This window comes from Corvus hawaiiensis, chromosome 2 (genome assembly GCF_020740725.1).
Source record: "Corvus hawaiiensis isolate bCorHaw1 chromosome 2, bCorHaw1.pri.cur, whole genome shotgun sequence".
NCBI classification, from domain to species: Eukaryota; Metazoa; Chordata; class Aves; order Passeriformes; family Corvidae; genus Corvus; species Corvus hawaiiensis.
Genome location: NC_063214.1, coordinates 109,204,725 through 109,229,559, shown reverse-complemented (window position 1 = coordinate 109,229,559; position 24,835 = coordinate 109,204,725). Strand labels below are relative to the sequence as shown.

Here is a 24,835-nt window from a genome sequence, read left to right as displayed (position 1 = left end):
GCAATAAGCCCCAGAGTCCCGCCGGCAAGCGGCGGGGATCTTGCAACCCAGAAAGAGAAAACGAGTTCTGAAAGTTTGTCAGCACTACCTTCTGAATCAAAAAATCCTCCAAAGTGCTCAGATTATTCTAAATTAACAGATTGCCATGAAATAAGACCCCAAATCTATAAAGATGAAAGTCTTAGTCTATTAACTAAGCCTGTGATAGCTAGCCAACAGCCTGACAGTCCTAAAATGTGGGCTCTCATCTCCACTCTCCAAATTAAAGAACTAAAAAGTGCTGTAAGATACAGTGGCATTTGCTCACCGTATCTTAAACAACTGCCAAAAAGTACCCTAAAAGGAACACATCAAACTTTAAAACGCATTTTAAATCAACAGAAAAGGGGAAAAGCCCAGGCTACACCTCAAAGAAGGTTGAATAAAGCTTTGTATGTTTATAATTTTTTGAATAGCTCTGCAGAAGAGCCTGATCCCCCCATCTTCAGACATTTCCTAAACAACAAAAAAGCAAAACTGAAAGAGCACCCTCCAGTTTTAATTAAGAATCTAGAATCAGGAAAAATAGAAGGACCATACAATCTTATAACATGGGGGAAGGGGTTTGCATGTGTTTCCACAGGTGGAGAGCTCAAGTGGGTTCCAGCAAAAAACGTGAAGCCATACCACACATCAAAACCTGCCGACGCCTCCACACCAGCTAGTGACCCTGCAAGTGGAAGCCAGGAAGCAAGCACCCAAACCTGAAGTACGCAGAATCACCAGAAGAAAGCGATCTGCCAAAAACAGCTCAAGAAAATAATGGAGCTTTCTCATCTGCGCGCGTGCATGTTGCTTTTATTCTTATGTTTTAGTTTTTATAGTGAAGCTTTACCTGTAAATCAACCAAAGACAAATGTCTGGGTTGCTTTAGCCAAATCTGCAGGCTCCGATACCATCTGTCTATCTGACACAAGCCCTGACAAACCTTTTTCAACTTGTTTAGTTGGAATACCTTTACCAGAAGGTTTTGATAATGTTACTCTTGATAAGTACTGGCCATACGATGATCACATTTCTCCAACTACCAGCCATAAACACCAAACTTATATTGATAATTCTAAAATTGATAAATCTGACCTTCAAGAGCTAGAAATCCTAGGCTCGTTAACTATGGATACCTGCTATTTCTTTCACTTTCTAGGAGAAAACGGTCCTCATTTAAATGTTACCCCATATCACCCAGCTTATAGCAATGTAACTTCTTGGTGCAACCAAGCTAAGCTTCTTATATATGATGAACCTCATGCAGATCGTTTTAACAAACTTCCTATTCGATTCCCTAGAGGAATTTGGCTCATCTGTAGAGACAGAGCCTGGCAAGGTATACCTTCAAAAATAGATGGTGGCCCTTGTGCTCTGGGACAACTTACAATTATTGCTCCCAGTGTCAAAGAAGTAATCAAAAAGAAAAACAGAAAAATTAGATCTTCCTGGGGACATCAGTATGAGAGCGACTGTGATAGTGACTTTCATCCTTGGAACTCTGAAAAATCAATTGTTGCGAGCATTTTTCTTCCTCAGTTAAGTTCCTCAATTGCACTAAAACAGTTAAACAAGTTGGGATGTTGGCTCAGCAAAGAGGTAAATGCCACCTCTACTATGATCAGTGATTTGTTAACTGATGAAGAGGCAGTCAGACATGCCACTTTACAAAATAGAGCTGCCATTGATTATCTTTTATTAGCACATGGGCATGGCTGTGAAGATTTTGAAGGATTATGCTGTATGAACTTATCCGATCATTCTGTTTCCATTCACAAACAGTTACAAAACCTAAGGGACCTAGCTAACCAAATTACAACAGATAACTCGTCTTGGCTAGACAGTTTGTTTGATGGTTGGAGCTTTGCACCCTGGCTAAGGGAACTCTGTAAAATAGGCTTGATTATTCTAGTAGTAATAATTATAGTTTTAGTAGCAGTACCTTGTATACTTCAGTGTGTGCAAAAAATGACGAGTAAGACTATGTCTAATATCTTAATTGTCCGTCGAAAAGGGGGAGATGTTGGGGAAGATGAAACAGGAAAGCCTTGGAAATATGATTGCCTGACAAAAGATTTTGGGAATATGAAAACTACAGGCAACATCGAAATGAAAGCCACTTTTGAAATACCAGGTCTTAGTTACCGAACAACTGGAAAACAATGGTATGGCCGACTGAAGTAATCCCCTCTTGATGGAACAATACCCTCTGCTTGCAAACAGGTCCAAGGGTCAGAGCAGACCCTACTAGCTCAGCAGAAGGGGTCCAAAGAGTAGTTTTTAGAAGTTAAGATGTAACACTCTATGGTAATATAAGAACTCTTATAGGCTGTATGTAAATGCTATAGGATTTGTATCTTGTATTAGATTGGTTAGTGACAATTAGAATATTCAGTGCAGAAGATGATTTATTGTATTGTAACCAGGACTTCAGACATTCTCATTCTCACTCTCTCTCTTCTACTCATTCTCATTCTCACTTCTATTCATTCCTCTCTTCCACTTCTACTCTTGCTCCTACTCTCTCTCTCTCTCTCTCTCACCCGTTCACTCTCTTGCTCTCTTGGGCCTGCTCAGAGCTGAGTCTACCAGCTCTGAGCAGTGCCCCAATACCCACGCCCTTTACAATAAACCGACTGTGTCCCAAGACCTGCCTATAGAGATCTCTCGTCTCCATCCGTCACCGTCTACGTCCGGCCGTCCCGACTGGACCCCAGAACCCCCGTAACCTACAATATGGCTCACAGATGTTACCCTCCCTGCATTTTTGTGAACTTGTTAGCACAATACTAAGATCTTTTTGCTTTCTATATTTTGTTCTGTTGAATTACTCAGTCAAGAACATTTATTAATCCAGCAAACTTTCTTCCTTTTGCTCCACAGATTCAGACATTGATTATTGCTTAAGACACCATCTCTTTGAAGAGTATATTATGCAATAATACAATAATGATCCATTTCAGGTAGGTAGCCCAGATAATCTATTAGATTTCTCTACACTGTTCCTAGCTTGATTTTCTGACTTAAAGCAGAATCATTAACAAAAGCTTTTCAAATAGGGGCAAAAATAAGAATAGAGATCGAATATAAGCTGGCATAACCCTGTTTCATGCATGCTGAGAAATTCCTCACTTTCTGTAGAAAGTTTTGCAACTTCTTTGTTGCCAGCAGAATTAAACTTAGAACTCAATCCTCCCTTGCTGTCATTGCATTGTGCAGAATATCTGCTCACTGCAGTTGTGGAGCTGATTTCTGGTAAGGTGAAAAAAGCCATTGTTCATCTTCATACTTCCATGCATTGAATAAGTCCCTGCCACCGAGACTGAGATACCGAAAAGTAATGTGCAAACTTAAATTGTGTGGGTGAAGGACCACTCCAATACAGTCCCTGGCTTTTTTCTTTATGACTCTTTGAGACCTTTGTGATTTCCTTAGCTCTTCACTGCCTTGCATAGACAGCATTTTATCAGTAGAGTAACTGATGAAGAGCACTTCTAGAGTTATCCTGACTTAATTTAGAAAAGAAAAAAAAGACTGTAACTTTTGCTAAGGAGAAACTCAGCCTTTCCTAAAATGCGTTTTTCTATAGCCCTCTAATTTATGGCAAACTTAATTCAAAGTTCCCAGAGTATTGCATTCTTACTTGTATTGAGTAGATTTTTTCTTTTTTAATGTTAAAAATTATAGAATTAATTTTTTTCCCCTGGGAACTTATAATGCTAATATTTGAAGTGGGGCACCATTTAGCTAGATGGTGACTGAAACAGTAACACTGTTTATTAGAATAAGCTCGACTGACTTACTGCTTTGCCTTGCCTTTTGCTGTCTTTTTTTATCCTCATGAACTTGTAACACCATGCTGAAGATGAAAAGTGGAACTCTTGGGAAAAGAAAAGTGTTTTTCTGGGTTTTGGGGTTGTTTTTGTCAAGAAACACAGGACACTTAAGGAAAATGTACAGGAGTTGAATGTTCTGTAAAATTTCTTAGAAAACTGTATTTATCTGGCTCCAAAAAAGGACTCCTTGACCTGAATCACTTCCTCATGACTAAGCAGCACTATGCCATAGAAAGCACATATCAAAGGATTTGATCTTAGCCAAATCCTCCTGTTCTTGTCCACTCCTCCACTCATAGATCTTCTTGTCTCTAATAAGTGGTAACATGTCTAATAAGTTCACACTTCAGCCTTGACACAACTCAACAGAAATCTTTGTTCACCACAAGATGCAAAGTAATTGAAACCCAGGCTTCCTGGCATCTGATGAGAGACATGGAGCCTTCAGAATGTCTCAGCAAATTTAAAGTTTTTGATTTTTCACTAATTAAACCCTTTAATTTATATGTATTAAGTCAAAATGTAAAAAAAAAAAAAAAAATCAACCAAACGACAACAACAAAAAACCCCACCACCAACACCCCCCCCCCCCCAAAAAAAAAAAAAAACCCAAACCTTTCAGGGAAGTTCATCTGAAAAGACTAATTTGTAGATGGTAGTATTCGCGTTCCCTTGAAAAATCTCTTAATGGCATCAGGCAATCCAACTCCTGTAGTTTTTGTGAGAACCTATGATAAAAAATTTGCCTTGCCTTACCTCACTGTTTTTTGGCTGTTTGGTTTTGTCTTGACCTTTCTGTGTTTATGGAATTTTCCTCCTTAATCCTCCTTAGATTTAGGATTAGAACTCAATCCCCACACTAGGTTCAGAAGTTTGCTGAATTAATCTGTTGCTGCTTGAATCCCTGAAGTGGGTTCTATTTTGTTATGGAATGCTTAGGAATTACTGAAACTTCAGTGGAGACTGCTAATGAGAATCTGGAAGTCCACTGATTAATTAATATATTGTAGTCTCTTTCACTTGGTTTTAGTTCTGTACCATGGCCTGGGGGGACATATCTCTTAGGTTGTCTGGCAGCAGCCTCATTATTAACAGAAATGGGCCATAACTTCTTCAAATAAAATCTTTTCATTGATCTTAAAAGAGAAATTTTAACTTTGAGCACTTTATTTAGTTTCATAGCCATCTTTTTGTGTCATTATTGTAATGCTGGAACCCTGAAGTCTACTCTACAAGGTCACACCACGTTATGCTGTGCATCATTAGGACTTGCAGGTCAAATACAGTTGGTTCAGGAGCTACACAGCTGTGATACTCGAAAACAACAGCAAATATTGACGTTTAGGTAGATGGCCTTTGTCCCCAACAGTCACTTCAGAGTAAAAGTACCCGATGTCATTTTGATTCTGGAAGGGGCAGCTTTCAGATACCTTTCATAAAAAAACCCAAAACAATTCCAGTGTTTAACCTACAGTCACTAGAGCTTAGGACCACAGACACTTTTAGATGTGCAGCTTACACCTAGAACTTCTTGAAATCAAGAAGAAAAAGGGCACTCAAGGCACAGTGGTTAGTTGCAAAAGGGCAATCAAAAGGTTAAAAATTATTTGTTGGTGTCTGATCTACAAAAATCACCAAAAGCTACCAGCTGGCATTTTCTAGCCATGGGAATGGCTGTAGGGATGCTAACTCTACTAGCCCCAGCACCAAGAGCTACCTTCTGTCTAATTAAATCCCCTTGTAGTTTCAGGAATGCAAAGATTCACTTTGCATTTTGTGAGACTATCTGGATTTTTTAAAAAGTATATAAATTAGTCAGTGTAATATGAATTTGCATTTTTTTTTTTATTATTATTTTTAGGAAAAGATCATCCAGAGAATAAAACAATTGCTGAAAAACTTTGAAAGTGGTATGTAAAAGTTTTGAGTAATACTATGTAACCTTCAGCTGAAAGATTTTGACAAGATGCAATGATATGTGCAGTGTAAGAAGAATAGGGTCTGGTAGGATAGGATTGCATAGGATAGGATAGGATAGGCAGAACAGGTATTCAAAAAGGTATCAGTGAGTGCCCTGAAAAAACATACTCTTCCTAGGGCTTAAATCTGTATTCACATGGGCTGGTGGAATAGCAATATGTGTTCCACATAAATACACTAACTCAAAAAACTTTGCATTTCTGAAGGGTGTGTAAATTGTTGTAGGTTATTCAGAGATTTGGGGTTATTCCATATGTCTTACCAGTTCTTTATTTTCCCCTTGCTTATTTCCCAACTAATTTTTGTTGGTGATACTTCACATTAGGAGGTCTTTGTCTTCACTGTCATTGACTTTTGGAATTGTTTGTTCACCATAGTGTAAGCTGTACCTATGGGAATGTGGCATCATTTTGGACATTCCTCCTACAATATGGAGAAATCACATCAAATATACCAGGATATTTTTATATTGGATATTCTCACGAATACATTTAAGAAACAACGTGGAAGCCAAGCTGAAAGATCTTTAGTGGCTTGACCCAGAAGCTACTGACATAGGTGCCCCACAGCACAGTGTGTGTGCCTTTGCTGCATGAACATGGATCAGCAGTCAGAGGCATCGAGGGCTGGCTGTGACACACTCCTCTGTAAACACACTTGGTTATTGCAGGTCACTGATATTATAATTTGAATTTTATATTTCTATGACCTAAAAATGATCTACAGACCTGTATGATCTACCGAATCAATGGATATTTCTTTCCTTTATTAAAGGAAAAATTGTATCAGTGCTTGGAAAATTATGAAAAAATATCAGTTTCCTGCACAGATCTAAGATTCATTGTTTCGACTAATGTCTGTATGAAGAAAATACACATATATGTATAATTTCTCCAGTGACTTTCAAGCTGTTTTGCTGAATTTTGCACGGAGATAGAGGACTTAGAGACACAATTTTCTAACAGGTTTGAAGTTGAAAAGTGACTAGGAAAAAAAAGGGGGGTGGGACCAGTAAGGCACAGAGTAACATGAGCACATCTCCAACTGCACTAGGCAGGTCATATGTGAAATAGGTGTTTTGGCTGTTTCAGCCAAGGGAAAAGGATTGGTTAGAGCTTAGTTTGTTAGCAAATTCAGCTATAATTCATCTGTAATAAATCAGGCTTTGCTTCTTCTGCTGGTCCCAGAACTGTTTGTGGTATGTTTATTTTAGGGTTCTCTGCCTGCCTTAAATCTGGGGCTTTTTTTCAAGCAGTGACAGTGATATATTGGTATGACTGTGTTGGCTCCCAGAAGTGGGATTGTGGACATGCTGAACAAACAGATTTCATGTTTCCCTTTTTTATTAAAAAAAAAGGATCACCTATCACCACATTCATCTGTGGTCAGAGTCCATGGACATGGTTTACTCTTGACTAGAAGGGCTATGGAGAAGCTTATTTTTGCTGGGTGAATTTCAATTTGTGTGCTCAAGTTTAATTATTTTTCCTGATGATCTCACTTAAACAATATCAGAATTTTCTGAACAACATGGGACTGGATTGGATCTCCTGGACAGGCCATCAGTGCAAGGACAGCTGACTTTAAAAGTAGCCTTTTCCTTTCAAGACTTTTTCTCTGTTTCAGCAGAAGTGGGAGACCAGTTTCCAAGAATAAAAATAAGGGGAAAAAAAATTTGTTTGTCCTGAAAGTATAATGTCAAAAGAGCATCTAACATTGTCAGGAACAAGGTAGGGTAGAATGGGGATGGTGTCAGAAACATAGATCAGGAATGAGAAGCTGGTACTTCCAGTGTGGGCCAGGGGATTTTTGTGTGCAAGTCTTAGTGAGAAACCAAAAAGAAGTGGCACAACACAGGATGGGGGTACCAGGGTGGGGGAGCAGGGGGAGAGCCAGAAGGTGAAGAAGCAGCACCCCAATGGGATTGTATAGCAGTGGAAACACGAGCCAGAGCAGGCTGGGAATTGGAGCAGGGCAGAGCAGGGGGAGGTGCCTGGGCAGGAAGAAGAGAAAATAAGAGACCTGGAAAGTGGTGAGAGAGGGAGTGCCTGAGACCCGAGGATGCTGAACACCCTACACCCGGAGGACCAGAGGACAAGGGCATACATTTATTTCTCTGTTGCCAGAAAACACTTGGAATGGCCACTATGCAACCCCATTTCTTGTCCCTGGCAGTAGCTGGTTTGTATAGGATAGAGACACATGGTTACTTTTTAGCCAGGGAGATTTTATACCAAGGTGGCTCTGTAGGATGCTGCTTCAATTCTACATACCCTGATACTGATTTTTGAAGACAGCCCAAATTTTGGTGTTGATAGCTGACTTTTTACACCTAACCTTTTTGTCTTCTCATAATATGTGTGTGTTAATAGAGATATATGATTAAAGGGAAAATGTCTAGAAACAAAGCCTAAGTATAAACACTGCAGCTGGAATGAGCCCCACACTAAGAGAGAGAAAAGGTTGTTGCTACCTGCTCCTCTCCTCCTTCTCTACCCACAGCCACATAAAATGTGATTTTTTCCCAAACTAGTAACAAATTCATTTGCTGGCAAGGCTAATGGAGAATGGAAACTCAAGGGCAGCTTTTTTTGTTGCACCTGCCGTGTAAATAGACCAACAGCTTAAATATTGCCAAAGTCTTTTCATCCACCATGATGACTTATTAAGTTGTGAAATGTGGGATTGGGAAAAAGGAGGAGCAGAAATGGTTATGAATACTGCTTATATTTTTGTAGTGATGCTCTCAAGTAAGGCTAGGACACTGAGGTTTTGAGCTCTACAGTGAGAAAACTTGGACTGAAACAATTTTACATCTCCTCCTCCAGATCCCTTTACATCCTTTCTTGTCTGTGATAACACACACTCTCTGATCTCCCTTCAAGCTTTACCACACAGATTGCTAAAGCCATCTTTTTTTCCCTTTTGACCGGATTATGACACTTCCAGCTTTGAAACATTATTTATGCTGTCTTCTCCTCTCCATTCTTTTCTTCTTTGTGCCATCTCCTTCAAAGACCCACAAAATTTTTATTCCTCATTTAATCCCTCTGGCATGCTTCCAAATGCCCTTAGTCCTTTGCAAGTGCTTCCCGATCTTTTCTGACAGCTTAGATGAGAGCTGGCTCATATAGTTCCAATTATTTGCAAAATTTTTCATAGTGTTTGGGGATCAGGTCTGTTTGAGCAGAGAATATGCTTTCATTGAATAATCTCTTTTGGAAGATTTTTCTAAAGCTTCCCGTGAACCTCTTTGGTTCACAACAAGGAAAATATGGAAATGAAATGGGAACATTTGTGAGTTCTTATGCTGATTGTGGAAAGGCTGGGTAGCAGCCTGTTGGAGAGGTGGAATCCTGGAGTCTTGCCTTTGCCTGGAATGTGTCCATTGAGGCTTGTTTATCATTGGCATAAAGTCTGTTTTAAACAAGCAAATGCCAAAAATATCATCCCACACTTACCTGGATCTCATGCTGACCATCTAGAGGAAAAGTTTCTTCTAATGTGAAAACAAAGCATGGTTGATAAAGATGATATTTGAGAGAAAGAATATGGTCAGATACCAGGTAACACTGGGATAGCTGTTTCTTCCAGAAACTCCTTCCTTTTAAACCATTAGGTGCACTATGGATGCAGTAGTGTTATATCTTCTAATACAACAGAGAATTAAAATTTTTTAAAAATCGAAAACAGGGAGAAAGGTTTTTTTGAACTGGCATTGAAGTTTGTCTGTGCATCACCACAGCCTTTCCTCTTTCTACTGGCCAAACATGAAATGCAGGGCTTTAAGGGCCCAGTTTCACAGGCGCATATCTGGTGAAGTAGAAGGTGTGTCCCTCAGTCCCTGAACTGCATCCCAGCGTTTTTGCTCTAAGTTACATCATACCTGATTGTTTCCCTTCAGCTTCATGATTCTGCAGGGAAGACAAATGTTTATGGAATTACAGCAAGCTGAGCTCCCCAGGCACACTCTCAAAGTGTGCCTGCTTCTATAAAGTGGGAAAGCTTTGATTGATAGGAACAGCACTAGACTTTAAGGTGCACTTTATTTCATTGATGAACTTTGAGGTGTCTCCTGCAGTAACAGTTTTGTAAACTGTAATCGTTAACATCACTTATTCAGGATTTACAGGAATGACTAACATTGCCTATTTTTTCAGGCTGCTACAGGGATAAATAATTTATGTTGAAGAAGCAAATCAGGATCTCTTTGGGAAAAAAAATAGAAAAAAAAAGAATAGTGTGTGGGTTTTATAACCAGCAAATCATTTTTCTGAGGTGCCTATAAAAGTACATGGTGTGATGTGACTGTTTTATAAAAGAGGGAAGGGTGATGTGTGGGCTCCATTACATAATATTATTGCAGAGCTTGAGTGGTGAAGGGGCACAATGGAAAAGGGATATCATGGAAATCAATTTGCAAAAATTAAAGTGTTTGCTCAAAACCTCCTCCATAACAGGATTAATGCCAAGGAAATTAAAAATTATGTAAGAGGAATAGTTGAAGAGATAATCCAGGATGATCCAAAGGATTTTGCAGATATCTCTTTAATGTTAACAATCTTGTCATTAAATCTAGCAATTTAATGAGCTGCAATTTTCATTGGGACAAGTACAGTTCCATGTACATGCTTAATCCGCTTTTTATTTTGACATAGATCTAAGCTCGATACACTTGTTTTAGAGTATCATGTTGTGCATTAGTACACATATATTTAGCAGTGCACTCCTGTTGAAGGCAGTATATCTGTGATGATTAAAAAGCCCAGGATGTGGTTCATAAACCATTACTTTCAGGGATGTCTGAAACAAGTGCTTGAAATCCTGCTTCATACTCACAGTGATGTATAGCACCGGCTTGTATCTGCAGTTTCATCTGTCTCTTGGTGTTTGGTGCTGTCAGGCATTTTGACACATTCTACTTTTATTGGCTGAAAAACAATGAAATAGTTTTATATAGAAATAAGAATAGAATGAGCCAGTTGTCTTCACAAGAGAAACACTTTAGGAAAGGTGCTGCGATTTCCGTGGCGATTAAATGGTGCCTCTTGAATTTGGATAAATATCCTTGTGCAGTTACATGACTGTTTGTAAGAATGCAGTGAAGACAATTTGGGTTCGTCTTCATCTCACAGGTCACACCAGGAGCAGCATGTGATGAGAGGTGACTCTTGGCTGGTTTCTTATCATGTGCTCTGTTGCTGTGAGTCTGCTGCAGTAGGAATGTGTTACAAAAGTCAATGAGTGATTGCTGCCCTTCCCTCTCCTGCCTTTTGCTCTCTTTTTACTGCTTACTGCTCCTGGAGCTTTCTTGAAGCAAGTTGAGTGCTGTCCTTAGCAACTCTCCTTGAAGTTTGTTGCTCCAATCAATCTCTTCTTCCCATGAATAATCCCAACTTTCTTTCTTAAAATATTAATTTTTGCTTCACTTGGGCTTCCCTTGCTTCAGCCAGCTCTCTTTGCAACACAGCACACGTCTCTTCCTCTGAATGTGAAGTGTGCAGATCAACTCAGTGTTTTATAATGTCCTAATTACTGTACTCCCAGGTTACTGGGTTACAGCAGTACGCCAGAGGGTCAATGAACCTTTTAAGTTAAATGAGGAGATGTATCTTCATGGGACCTAATTAGAAGGTGAAGTTAATAAAGACAGAAGGGAAAAAAGCCAGTAAGAAAGTCAGATACCTTCAAAAGCTGTTGAAAGAAGTTGTCTATTGGGCTCTTTTTTAGTACTAGCTGGCCTTTCCCAAGAGGTGTACTGTGAGGATCTTTGTGAGAGCCTGATGACCAGCGCTGGAGGCTCCCAAGGAGGTTCCAAGGCTTCCCTGGGGAAGTCAAGGATCTACACCTGCACATCCTTATGACACATCCTAACAGGAGAGACCAGAGGAGCCAGAGGAACAGCAAGGAATGTGAATAGCTGCTTGCATGGTGTTGGGAGGCTAAGCAGAGGATGGGGAAGCAGTAGATGTAGTTTCCTGATGCTTTCTGCTTTAATGCTACCTGGGAACCATGTGCCAGAGGAGGAGAGTCTACTGGAGAAAGAGACAACTTCCAGGGCAAATAAACAAAGACATCTCCTGTTGAAGAGCATGAAGACTGTTAGACCATAGACTTTTACTGATGCCATGTATAATGGGACCCCTACATTTTTATGGGGACTTTTTCTGGGATTTTGAAACATTATTCTGAAGCACTGGGAAAAAGAACTCCTCCCAGACTCAGCATTTCTGAATCATTCAATTACAATGTTGTTTTTAAGAACTGTACATGGAATGAAAATAGATGTTGTCTCTCCCACGCAGCCTTGGGCAGAAAAAATCATTATGAGTTTGGAATGGTGTTTGTTGACACCACTGAATTGTATTTGAAAGAGAAATTGCTCTGCACTGATTTACTTCATTATTAGTGATTCCATACTAAGAATAGAAATCTATTATTCTTATTATTCTGTGTTCATGTTCCTCACAGGAGTTTGTGTAAGCAGGTCCCCATATCTGTGTGTAGAAACCTACTGAATTCTGTGTGAACTAAAGATTGAGATGTATTTTTTTTTACACAAATGCAATTTGCTTGAAAGGGCAAGACTCTGGATTTGACTTTCACACATAAATCTCATTTCCCACTTTATATATGTTCATTTTATCCTCAGATTCTTTCACCCTTTCATCAGCAGTGCAAAGTTAAATCCTCTCTGGACCCTAAACAGAGGTAGGATTCCTGGTCAGTATGTAAAATATACCTGCTCCTCAGTGTTTGGGTGTTTGCTAAGCACAACTATAATCTTTTATATTTATTTAATTATTTTTATAAGAACTTTACTCTTTTTTTTCCTGTGGTTTTTAATGTCTGTTTGGATTTTTGATTTTCTTTTAGACAGAATGAGAATTAATAAAACTTCTGTGATTTAATTTTCATGACTTGTTGGCCCAAGAATATATTCTTTATGTGACAATAATCTCTTAGAAAATTTCTCACCTGTTTTATCTTGTGGGCCAGACATGATGAAAGGATTCTCCAGGCAGGTTCATGGCACTGTCTGTCAGGCTGGGTGAGCAAAATTATTCCTGCTTTGCCAAGTACAAGAGCCTGCTGCCTTTATGCTTTGGAAGTGTGGGCTCCTTGGTGAGTTGGGTCACCCATGGAAAGAGCAACACAAGTCTCTGAGAATGTCAGATGGACCTACAGCCTTAGGTGATCATAGAACCATAGAGTGTTTTGGGGTGGAGAGCACTCTAAAGGCCATGTAGTTCCAACCCTTCTGCCATGTGCAGGGACACCTTCCACTGGACCAGGTTGCTCAAAGCCACATCTAGTCTGTCCTGGAACACTGCCAGGGGTAGGACAAAACTCTGGGTGCTTGAGGATGTACAGAAAAACTTTACAGTCCACAGGCACCAGCACTGCCATAAATTCAGACATTGCTGCTGGAGGTGGCTCATCCCAGGCGGCCCCTAAAGTGCTGCTGGCAGCAGCCCTTTGTTGACTCCTGTTGGCAAGCAAGGAGTGGAGAGAGCAGCGTGCCAGCTGAATTTCCTTGTTACTTTGGTGTGCCTCAGGGTGTTGCTTTGAAAAAGCAATTCCCTATCTGAACTAAGAAGCAGTTTTGAACTTGCAGTGAACAGAAGTCAAATTACAAAGGTCAATATTAAAAGAAAGAGTTTTGTTTATAATGTGGATGAAATATTCAGAATCATGCAGAGAAATGTTTGGGCAGTGAAATTTGCCTGATGGATCTGGAGTTATCTCAGGTGAATGACACTGCCTTAAAGTAGCTGTGCAAGTAGATGGTCAGGCACTGTGGTTCTTTCTTGTGGGTTTGTGTGTTTTGGGTTTTTTGTTGTTGTTTTGTTTTGTTTTATTTTGGTTTTTTGTTTTGAAAGAGTAAGAGAGATTTCAGCAAGTATTTTATCCCCAGATCTTGTGCATGACTGAACTTCTAGTGGAACTGAAGCACTTTGGGGCCTGCTGTGAGATGACATCATCCAGCAGAACAGCAAACACAGTGGGTGGGAATGACTGTTTACAGAAAATTAAGATAAATCTAGATCTATCTGATTTGTCCTTCAGCAAGGTGTTTGAGATACCCCCATTTGTGAGAAAACATGGGGAAATGGTAAAGTGAAAATGAGGATGACTGAGGAAATTATGCCAGCCTTCCCAGGAAATGGGGATGGACTCTGTGGATGTCACATGTGTCAGTGTCCTTGAAGCAGCCTGTCATCATGGATGAAATCAATTTCTATTCAGGAGATGCAAAAAACCTTCTGTAAATTTAGAAGAGGGAAGCTGATTTTTTTTTAGTATTATAAGGCATGGAAAATAATTTGGGTAAATGTTGTAAAAAAAGCAATTGCTTCTTGTGTGTGGAAGTGACCTATGGAAGCAAAGTACTCAGCTGAAGAGTAGCACTGAAAGAAACACAGAATTCCTTCATAAAACAGTTCTCTGTAGCTTTGATTAAATATATTTTTATATTACTGAAATAGAAGTTATAAGCTGTATATACTGTGCTGTAAGCCTTGCACAGTTGAGATGTCTGTACTGTTTCCCATTTATTTGTCCTATGCTTTTGCTAGATTTTTACCAGTCTTCTGCACAGTAACGCTTTTACTGGGTTGGCTTACACAGTTCACAAGGCTATATTTATCACCCATTCTCTGCTAAAGCAATCCTCATTGGGTTTTTTTCCAGTTGGAATAGCTTCACCAAAGTTCTTACTTGTATTAGGTTTGTAAAAAGATTAAGAGCTGCACTTCCTTTTATAGAGGAATAATGTGTAACAGTTTCTGTATCTTCAATGAATTTAGAAAATTCATTGAAGCACTGAATGTGACCACTGAGATGAAAAATGTGCTTTTTTTGAAGTCATTTGGTCCATTCATTTCTGTGGACCTCCAGTCCCAGCCCAAACACAGCTGCTGGTTCCTCAGAAGCTTGTCCCTTTAAGCTGTCAGTGTTCGTGTTGTCTGTACCAATATTCTTGGAGCATACATTTCCCCATACATTATTAACCCAATTTTCTTAATAAAGCAGGGCCAGTGCAATCATGGTTTTGTGGGCAGAGAGAGGGAAGACTGGTTAGCAAACAGTGAATGCCAACTCACACCTGCACTGAACTCATTGAAAAGTCCCATTATCTGAATACTGAATGCTTAGCCTTGATGACATGGGGGTGTCTCACCGCAGTGCCTGAATAGCTCCCAAGGCTGACTGGCTGCATGGGGGAGGGTTACTGCCACATCTTTTTCAGTAGGAAAGAAAGATTAGAAATGAGGTTGTCCTTCAGCATGAATGATTTGTCCTGAGAAAATTCATAGGCCGACTGGGAATTGAGTTTACTTCAAGGGCCACTCTGATGTTTTAGTAGAAAGACCAGAAATATTCCAATTGTCCAGTCAGAGCAATAAAATGGAGGTCGTATCAAACATGGACAACTAATATAAATCTTCCAGAGTAATTCTAGGCAAAATGTCTTAATTCTGTTCCAGAAGTCTTTTCTGAATTGCAGAGAAGTTATCTGTCAGTAAGTCAAATGGCCTTAACAATGTGTGGGCTGATGGTCTGAAATCAAAGTCAATTCCACTGGTTAATTATTGGTTAATCACTTACAGTTCTTTAAAAAATGCACTAATGAAGTTGCTCTGATTAGAAATATAAGGATATTGCATTGCTGGGATTTCCAAAGTGCCAGAACTTTCCATCTCCTTAGTCATACAAGGAGCACCTTTCAATTCCCTTGCTAAGGTTACTCAAGACACTTCACTGAAATCTGCCCTCTATTTCAAGCTAGAAGCAAATTAGTGTCATATTATGTGCTTTCTCGGAGCTTAGCTGATGGATAATATTTTAAAATATTATTTTGAAGAAACTCTAATTGTCACAACAAATCTTTTTTTGGTAAACAGAATCTTCACATTTCTTTTAGTGCTTTATTTTCAGGCAATGCAGGCTATTGAAATGCATGAGAGGAAATTAAATGCCTGTGATTTAGTAAACTGTTCACTTAACAAACCAGTGGTTTTGCTTATTAGCATTTTCTAGCAATTAAAATGCTTCTGGGTTTCAATTAAGGCAGTATATGCTTGTTCCATACACCTGGATTTTCTTAAGTGTAATGTCTCTTGTTCTCCCCTTTGAGATAAATTCAATACATGGGTAATTCCATATTTCTTTCTTTTTTCTTTTATTTTGGCATCACTTCTCTAAGCTCCAGCCAAAAGGAAAGCATTGCTATGCTACAACATGCAAGATTAGGACATTCCTTAGAAAGCCTAGTTTTGCAGGTGTAGGACAAGGAGAGAGGAAATAAATTATATAAGAGAAAATTAAGAGGAAAAAGAAAAAAAATATTTTCTTTTCTTTGGAAATTATATGTTTCTGTATTGCTTTTTGTTTGGGCAAGAAAATTAAATCAGCATGACAAATTCTGAAGACAGTAAAATTATGTGAATTTGGAAAATTTCGTCTTTACACCTGCAATGAAAATGGTCACATGGATCCCTTTGTCAGCCTCATTTCCCTGGAGCCTCTGCCTGTGCTCAGGCCACGGCTGTGAATCACAGCTCCCCAGATTGTGACCCACATGCTGTGTCTGCAGAGGTGTTTGGTCCTGAGCAAACAGGACCCATGGGAGTCTCAAGGGACTGCTGTTCCAACAAATTGAGTCAAAGCTTTACTAGCAGATTGGTTAATGTCATCTGCTCTGAGTCTGTATGCTGGATTTTTTCCTGGTGGCAAAACAAAACAGGAAAATAATAATTATTGAGCAACCTTCAGATTTTGCTATGAATAAGTATAATTGCAAAAACCAATTGGCTTCAGTTCTCACTACCAGAGCAAAAGCGAGGCTGAAACACAGAATTAAGTGACTTGGCCACAATCATATCAAAGCCAAGAGGGCAAACACTGAACTCACATAACTTGAAGGTCTTGACTGCACGAACCCTCAGCTGGGTCTAAATCTTGGAGTTCATCTGATGCCACCTCTAGCAAGATGCATGGAAAATGATTTTGTAATTGTACAGTTCCTACTTTGTCTTGAGAAAATAAAAAAAAACCCAACAAACAGAAACCTGAATAAAAGAGGAAAACACTTTTTTCTTTCCTCTTCCTTCTCCTTTAATTTTCCATTTGCTTTGTTCATTTCAGATGCAGGAAACCTATGGAGTATTTACAGTCTATTTATTAGCAAGAGTTATCCCCCATCTCCACTAATACATTTAGTGAAGGCAAGTCTACATCATTTCTGCCAAGAGACTTTATATTAGACAGAGGATAATGTTAAACTTTATAGATGTCAGTGATCATTTCCAGTGGGAATTTACTACATTGGCTTGATTTTGTGTTTCTGAGACTCTCATTACAGCTGCGCCAGGCTGTATATGGCAGTTTTGGAAAAGGAGAAGGCTCAGTGGGGATTTCAGTGTTCCCAGCTTAATGGTTTTTGTTAACAAAAAATAAAAGCAAAGACAGCAATCAGGGATGAGTTTGGAGAGCTGCAAGGAGTCTAACAAGGAATACCCACAGTGGGGACGATTTGAGCTGGCTCGTTTCCCCCTCTGGAAGTCCTGCTGCTGCCTGTGCTGCCTGAGAGCGCAGGTGTGGATGGCAGTGGCGCAGAGCTGGAGGCAGGCAGGGGAGGAGGAGGAGAGGAAAGCACTGCCAGCAGGGTCTGCACAAGGGTTAGGACCACCAGCTAAGGATAAAATACATCTTAAAATACATCTTAAAAGAGATGTAAGTAAATCTTGCACCTTAATTATGGATGTCTTGTAAAGGAGTTCTCCTAAAGGAAATATTCAGGTTGCCAAGTTTAGACAGAGGGACAGATGGGCACTTTTTGGAGGCCAGTGGAGAGAAATCCTGACTGCCTATATTTTAGGAACCTGAGTCAAATTCCTGGTTCCCCAGATATATGTATAACACTCTCCTCTTTAAACTACTGAATGGAAATTAGGCACTGCTGAAAGAGGCAGAGGTAATAAATTCTCCTCTCTGTAAGGAACTGCCTGGTACAAGTACTAACTGAGGACAAGGCACTCCTAGGCCCATTCCCAGGATTATAGCTCCTCTTGTTTGCAACCCACAACGATTCTTTGGTGTAAAACATACAGCCAGTTTAAGGGCCAGATGCAGATTTCCATCTCTCAGGAATGTGTCCTATTAAAGTCTTAACCATCCAGGTGAACAAATCTATGAAATAAATATGACTGAGCAGAGAGGTTTCTTTAACCACCTTTGTTATCCACAGGCTTCAGGAGTTTTAAGTATATTCTGGAATGAACCACTAAACATAAATTTTGTGCATTCCTAACATTTAAATTGTCTTTGTGATAACCATGGTGACCGTTACAGCTAAGAAAAACTCAAGCGGGGAAAATACACACTTGTTTTAAATTAACAAATGGAAACTAGAATGGGAAAATGTGGTTAAAAGAGCCTAAAGAAGCTAACTGCCACTGCTCATGATCACTTTGGTGTTTAATGCAATCTTCATTCTTTCTTGACTTACTTATTACTATATAATTCTGTGCATTCAAGCTAATTTTCTGCTAGTATGTGAGAATAGAGGAGTAATTTTTGTATTCTTCTTTCTTTAACTGAAAAAATCCAGATACATTTTAATAAAGAGGCTCCAATTTCTGATCTGATTTGTGTGCAAGAGCCCAGACTCTCAAGGCTACAGAATGAGATATGTATAGTTCCACATGGCTTTCAAGGGGTGAGGGGGCAGACAGATGCCTGCATATCCTTCAGGAGGTAGTCCTAGCACAGAGAAAGTTCAAGTGGTTGTAAGGAGATTTATGCTTTAATGGAGTATGTTTTAAAGGTATCTAGAGACCTGCCAGTGTAGGTACACATTGATGAGTGTATATCAAAACAGCCAAGCAGGCTAAGTACCTAACTTTTGTAATTTGTATGGAAGTTAGGTGCCTACCATATGGAGCCAAGTTAATAAATCTCCCTAGCTGCTACCTGTGCCTTGAGCTGTCCAACATGCCTGTGTACTTAGTTTCAGCCTTACACATTTGTACCACCTATGAAAACAACATTTGATCATGACTGCAAACTCTAGCCATGCTGTAGAGTATTTACCATGGAAATGACCAATAAAATTAGGGGCATTGTCACTGAAGTGAAAATATTTTGTATAGCTCTAGATGTAAGCTACCATTTCAGATTATTTTGGCAGCAATGACTCACTAGAAATCCATGCCAGTGACTATGGAGTGGTGAGGGATAAGCCCAGTTGTTCTGGCAAGACCTCACAAGTACTGTTCTGCAAGAAGGAGCTTTTCTCCCCAGCAAGTCTTTTGACCACAGCTGGCTGGAAGGAAATCAGAGCCAGTGCTTGGAAGAGAGACTACAATTTGTGCATCTCTGAGTCCCCCAAGAGAGGCACTGGCAAAGGCTGGATGGTGGGCGAAAAGAGAGAAGCAGAAGAGCTGAATTTAAATACTTTACCAGCAGGCTATTGTCTTTTAAATATTCATGGTTTTCTTTCATTAAAATTTTCCAACTTCTAATTAGAATTGGATGGGCAAGTTCTGTAAGAATGATTTTGGCATAAAAGCTGTTTCTCCATCAGCATGTTACCACATGGGAGTTGCATAAGTCTCCATTCTCTCATGTGATGTGGTCTCACCAGGCTCAACAATAAGATCATTTGGCCTCTGAATAAGGCAGGGTACCATGAAGGAGAAAGACAGTTTGGGGCTGAATTGACATTTAACTAGTATCTGAGGAATATTCAATAAACCAGAAATAATTTATTCTTTAACATTCTCTGAAATATCTGGAAATTCTTTGTCACCACAAAACCTTTCAACACTCTTGGATTTTTTTTCTCAGTATTTCTGTTCAGCAGCAACCAAAGAAACTCTTTTCAGTACAGTGTTAAAGACAGATTTGAATAACCCCTGGGATTGTGATTCTAATATTTTATAGACTCCTGAATCACTGAAGAAGACCCCTTCCTTACCCAGACTAAGTACTGAAAGAATCTCCTGTGCTCTGAGCCCTTCTGGGCTCTCTGCGAAGGGAGAGCCCAGAGCAAGGGGCTCAGTGGCCCCAGCTGGGAACATGTCAGTGCAGGCTCAACAATAGCACTGCTTTCTTTGCTTTCTCTGGAAATGAAACCTAAGAATTTTGTTCCTGAATATCTGCATGAGGAAAGTGCTGTTACCTCGTTTGGTTGACGAATCTCATAAAACATAAGGCCACAAGAAGTGTGCCACAGATCCAGACACTGGAGTGAGAATACAGGCCGGGTGAAGAACCAACCTTTCATTTTTTACGTAGAACTTTAGCTTTTCAAAAAAACATTTGACTGGAACTATTCTAAATAAACTTATTACCATAATTTAACTGGAAAGTCTAATTGCACATTCAGGATAATTGCATTCACAGCAGAGCAATTGTATAAACACTTTAAATATTTTTTTCAGGTAATGAAGAGACTAAAAAAAATCACAAATTATTTTTATAAATTACAAGCATAAAATAAGATAAATGTGTATAATACATTCCCTAGAAATTGTTTTGTGCTACCCAGCACTATATCTTCCTTTCCATTTATCAGTGATGGTGAAAGTTATTGAATGGAAACTCTTGCAAAAGAGTTTAGCTGGAAATGAGATTAAGGCAAAGTCACCAAATGGAAATTCAAATTTTATATGTTTCTTTGCAGCACAATTACATTTCAGTAATTTTGTTTAGTATGGTTTTAATATATTGCTCATTTGAGGCCTGCTGAATAATTTCATGGGAAGAACTGTGTTGTTACTGGAAGAAATTTCTTGTCATTGCAAACAGCAGGAAAACACAGTTATTGAAAACTGATAAAATATTGGTATTTTTACTGCAAAATAACTAGTAGCTATTATTGGCATTGCTTAGAATTCATTTAATTTACTTTGTTTTCAATTAGGGTTGTGCATACAGAGAAGTTTGCTTAGGGTTTTGCTGCTAGCTGAACAGAAGCAGAGTGAGAGATACAGCACTTCAATGCAGTATTTGTAGGAAAAACACCACACATTCCTGCTGGAGCTAATAAAACTGCCTGTGGCTAAGTCTGCTTAGTATTTGCCATTAGCTCTATTTTCATTGCTTTATCACTACACAGAACTGCTCAAGCTGAAATTTGCTACGCTTGCCTCTGCCTTAGGTGGGATTTTTTTAAATATTTCAACCATATTTCCTCAGCTCTTCCCAAGAACAAATTTAGGAAGAATAAGTAACACGTAAGTGGTTTCTGCTTCTCTTGGGCAGTGTGCTAAAGACTAGCAGAGGGCTAAAATTCAGGGTGTGTTGCCTGTAGGGAAACATTATTCATTACCCTCTGCCAGGAGAGCTCATGGTAACAGGTCTGTGTCTCTGGGGGCCACATAAGGATCTAAGGGGTCTGGTGAGGATAGAGGTGCATTGGCAGGACCAAGCAGACAGAGGGTGGGGACCCACGTGCCACTGGAAATTCAGATTTAGTTGGGTAGAAGGGGCTGGCAGGAGAAGAGGAGGGAGGCCAGGGAGACCTTCCCTTCCTCCCCCATATACAATGACAGAGCAGTGGGGATCTCCATCTGTCTGCCATGTGTCTGGGGAAGCCACCAGTGTGGCTTCCTGACCAAGGTGCCACATGGTGGCACTGGGTTCCCATGACCACTCAGGAGTGCTGTTAGAAGCAGAAAATTGCTTTAACAAGTCAACCAGAACAAACAGTGTGGGTATCCCCAGCACAGCGATTTCAGCTGCTGCATAAATACAACCCAAGCCTGCAGTGCCCCAGGCAGGCACTGGTTTCCTGGGGCTGGTGCCACAGCTCTTCACACCAGGATACCCATTGCTTGGAGTGAGTCACTGGCCCTGGAAATCATTGCTATTCAGACATGTTCGTTGGCATCCTTCTTGAAAGCTGCTGCTGAAATTCCTGACAAGACTCCCCTCAGAAGCAAGAAGTTGTTTTTGCCTGACCTCTGCTCCTGGCACAGACCCTGCCTGGATGACACAGAGGCTGAAGGTCAGAGCATCCTGGCCTCTGTCCCTGCCCGTGGACTATTCCTTGAATGAGGATGCATGATGGTGGAGGCACTGTTAGTCCTTCTCTGACATTTTAACATAGCTAGGTGGGACAAGGTCTGGTTAGTGGTCAGTCTCTGGAAAAACATCCTCAGGTCCGGTTTCTCTAACCATCTTAAAACAAGCGTGTTCCTCTCTGCCTTGACTCTTTCTTAGTGCAGTGCTAAGGCAAAGCAAGGTAGTGAAGTGCTCAGGGAGGATCCAGAGAAAGTTCTTCTGCTGCTTATTGCTACTGCAGATGAAAGTAAGAGTTTTTTGTCTGTCTCTCAAGAAGCTGAGGGCTCCTACTTTTTTGACAGATGGATAATGGAAGATGCTACTGAAAGTCAACTCTGACATGGTTAGGGATATGACATGATGGCACAGTTAGCTTGTTAAGCCCACTGCCTTTCAGAATAAATTTGTCAAGGTTGTATTTGCACTGGAGTTGTTTATACCTTGCCAGGATGAAGAAAAAACCCCCATGAATTCAGTCTAATAACAAATAGTTGTGTAAATCACTGGCAAGGCATGATGTGTTTCTCCTGTGTGTTGGAGAGGATGAAAGTTTGGTAAGAAAGTTTCACAGATATGCAGGCTTGGCAGAAAGATCTCTGAATGTAGAAACTAAGGATGAAATAGAAATGAAAGCAAGTTTTGATATAGAATAAAAGATGTTTTGCTGAAACACTGACCACTGAATAACTGAGAAGGCAAAGGTTGGAAGGAAATTTTTATGATTAGGACAAAGGTATGTGACTACAAACAAAGACATGTTTTTCACCAAGTAAATAAGTCTCAAGAAGAACATAAGTAAATAGAAAACATGTTTTTACCAAAAAGATATCGGAGGCAAACAAGAAATGTTGATGTAGCAAGAAGAAGAAGAGAGGTCTGAGAATTTTCCATTGTAAGCTTAAATTGTAACTTACTTACTCTTGTGATTGGATAATAATGACTATAATATGGTGATGGTAGTAGTTATGATAGGCTATAGGCAAATGTAAAAGTATTGTGTATGGTGCTTATTGGTTGTTATGTATTAAGATACTCTGCAAAGAAAAGTATATAATGCTTTGTAACTTGAACAGAAAGTGGCTTCAGGTATGCCCACAGCTGGAGCTGGCAGCTGCAGGGCTGGCTCTGGATACCCACTCCCTGAAATGCTGTAACTTTGTCTATGCAATAAACAGCTTTCAAGAGAGCCGCCTGAAGTGCAGACATCCTTCGTGAACCTTTCTCCTATACCTGTGGAATAGTTTGTCCACCCCACCTGTAATGACCCTGGCCAGTTTTCTTGTTGAACTAGGAGTCATCCAAACTATTAAAGCTCTCTTCATGTGACATCTTGGGACTTGGTGTTATTTCACTTCCATAAAAGTGCTTTTGTTCCTTTGCAGCATAGACAAGAATGTTCTTAGAGAGTCTAAGGACTAATTCAAATGTGCCTTTAATCACCTCTTTTTTCGAATTTAACTAATTACTTTGAGCAAAAGATAGATCATACTACTTGTCCTCAGAATTCAGGCTATTTCTACAATTAAAGATGATATTTCTGCAGTTAAAATTGACTTTTAAAGCTGGCCTAGTGTTTTTTTCATTTTCTCATTATAATTTCCTGCTCTAAAGAATTTTCTTGTCTGTGAGTGAATGAAGACCTGTGTGCAAACTGAACAGTGGTTTTATCATTACCTTACTTTTGCTTTCTTGGAATTAAAAACTCATTTCACATTGTTACCGTTTTTCCTACCCATTTTATTACTGCATCATAATTTCAAACTGATTTGTAAAACCATCCAGCCTTTATATTGCTGTTGTGGTGAATCTCAACCTAATTGAGGAGGTCTATGTTCAGAAATAGCTCAAGCTGGTGTAAGCTGAAGTCTGACAAATTTTTCTCCAGCTGCATAGTATGTTACCAACACATGTGCATGCTGTGACAGAGTCACAGGACTTGTCAGGGATTGTTTTCCTTATTTTAGGGTCTCCAGAGAGACCATGCTTTCTGCATCTCACCTGCAGACCATCATTTGCAGCTTTGAGAGGGGTAGTAAATGCTACATGAGATACCCTGGATCTGGGCTGATCTGAGACTGAGGGCTTCCTTCTCATTGTCTGGCACCAAGAAAGCAAACCCCAGCCAGCAGCTCTTTGCATCATCCTGACACCTGGGCAGACATTTGTACTGATGTAGTTGAAATCCAGAGGGATTTCTGGCTGATGAGGATAACTAAATGTTGTCCCTAAAGCATGGGTGCAGATGAAAAAAAAAAATATTTCTAATATCTTGGATAATAAAGACTAATTCCACCTGTGTCTACAACTGCTTGGAAAAGAACGGAGAGATTTAACCACTCCCCTAGAATCATAGAACTAGCTTCTTGCATTACACAAATAAAATAGCTTGTTTGCTAATCATATGCTGATTCAAGTGATTCCTATTTGGTACAGTTTAATATTAGCATACTCTGATAATTGCTAGAATTTAATTTATTTCAGTCTGCATCTGCATCTTCCACAGGTGGTAATCAGTGGTCTTTCTCTATCCCATGGGAGACACTGACCTTATCACTTCTTTCCTTGCTAAAATCCTGCTCCGTTCCCCAGGTACCAGTTGCGTTTCCTTTCAGATCTGTCTAATTGATGGATGGAATTAAACTAAATTCAGAGCAATTGCTCTCAACCTTTAAATAGCAGCTGGGTTGTGGCTTCTATTTCAGCCTTGAAGAGGAGCCAGTGTTCCCAAAAGAAGAGCTTTTGGGATGGGAAGTTGTGCCAAAAGCCTGCCTGCTTTGCCCAAGGACTGGTTTTGCTTTTTCCCCAGAAGCCTTGCTGTGCACACAAGCTCAGACCACTGGGGATACAACACTGCCCCTTTAGACTTTCTACCATTCTAGACAGAATCTGCTTCGCATTGGTTCATACTAAGAAAAATGTTT

The 24,835-nt window shown here is 39.8% G+C and overlaps 1 protein-coding gene across 3 annotated transcripts in view; it reads left to right on the top strand.

Moving 5' to 3' along the window:
- LOC125317800 overlaps window positions 1-24,835 on the top strand; it is a 205,347-nt gene that overhangs the window by 170,592 nt on the left and 9,920 nt on the right. For 2 of the 3 annotated variants that reach the window (XR_007200184.1, XR_007200186.1), the window contains one exon: window positions 2,908-2,987. The exons of the other annotated variant lie outside the window; for it this stretch is intronic. The gene's annotated coding sequence lies outside the window, so the exon portion shown is untranslated. The remainder of the gene's footprint in view (window positions 1-2,907; window positions 2,988-24,835) is intronic. 3 annotated transcript variants of the gene reach the window in all.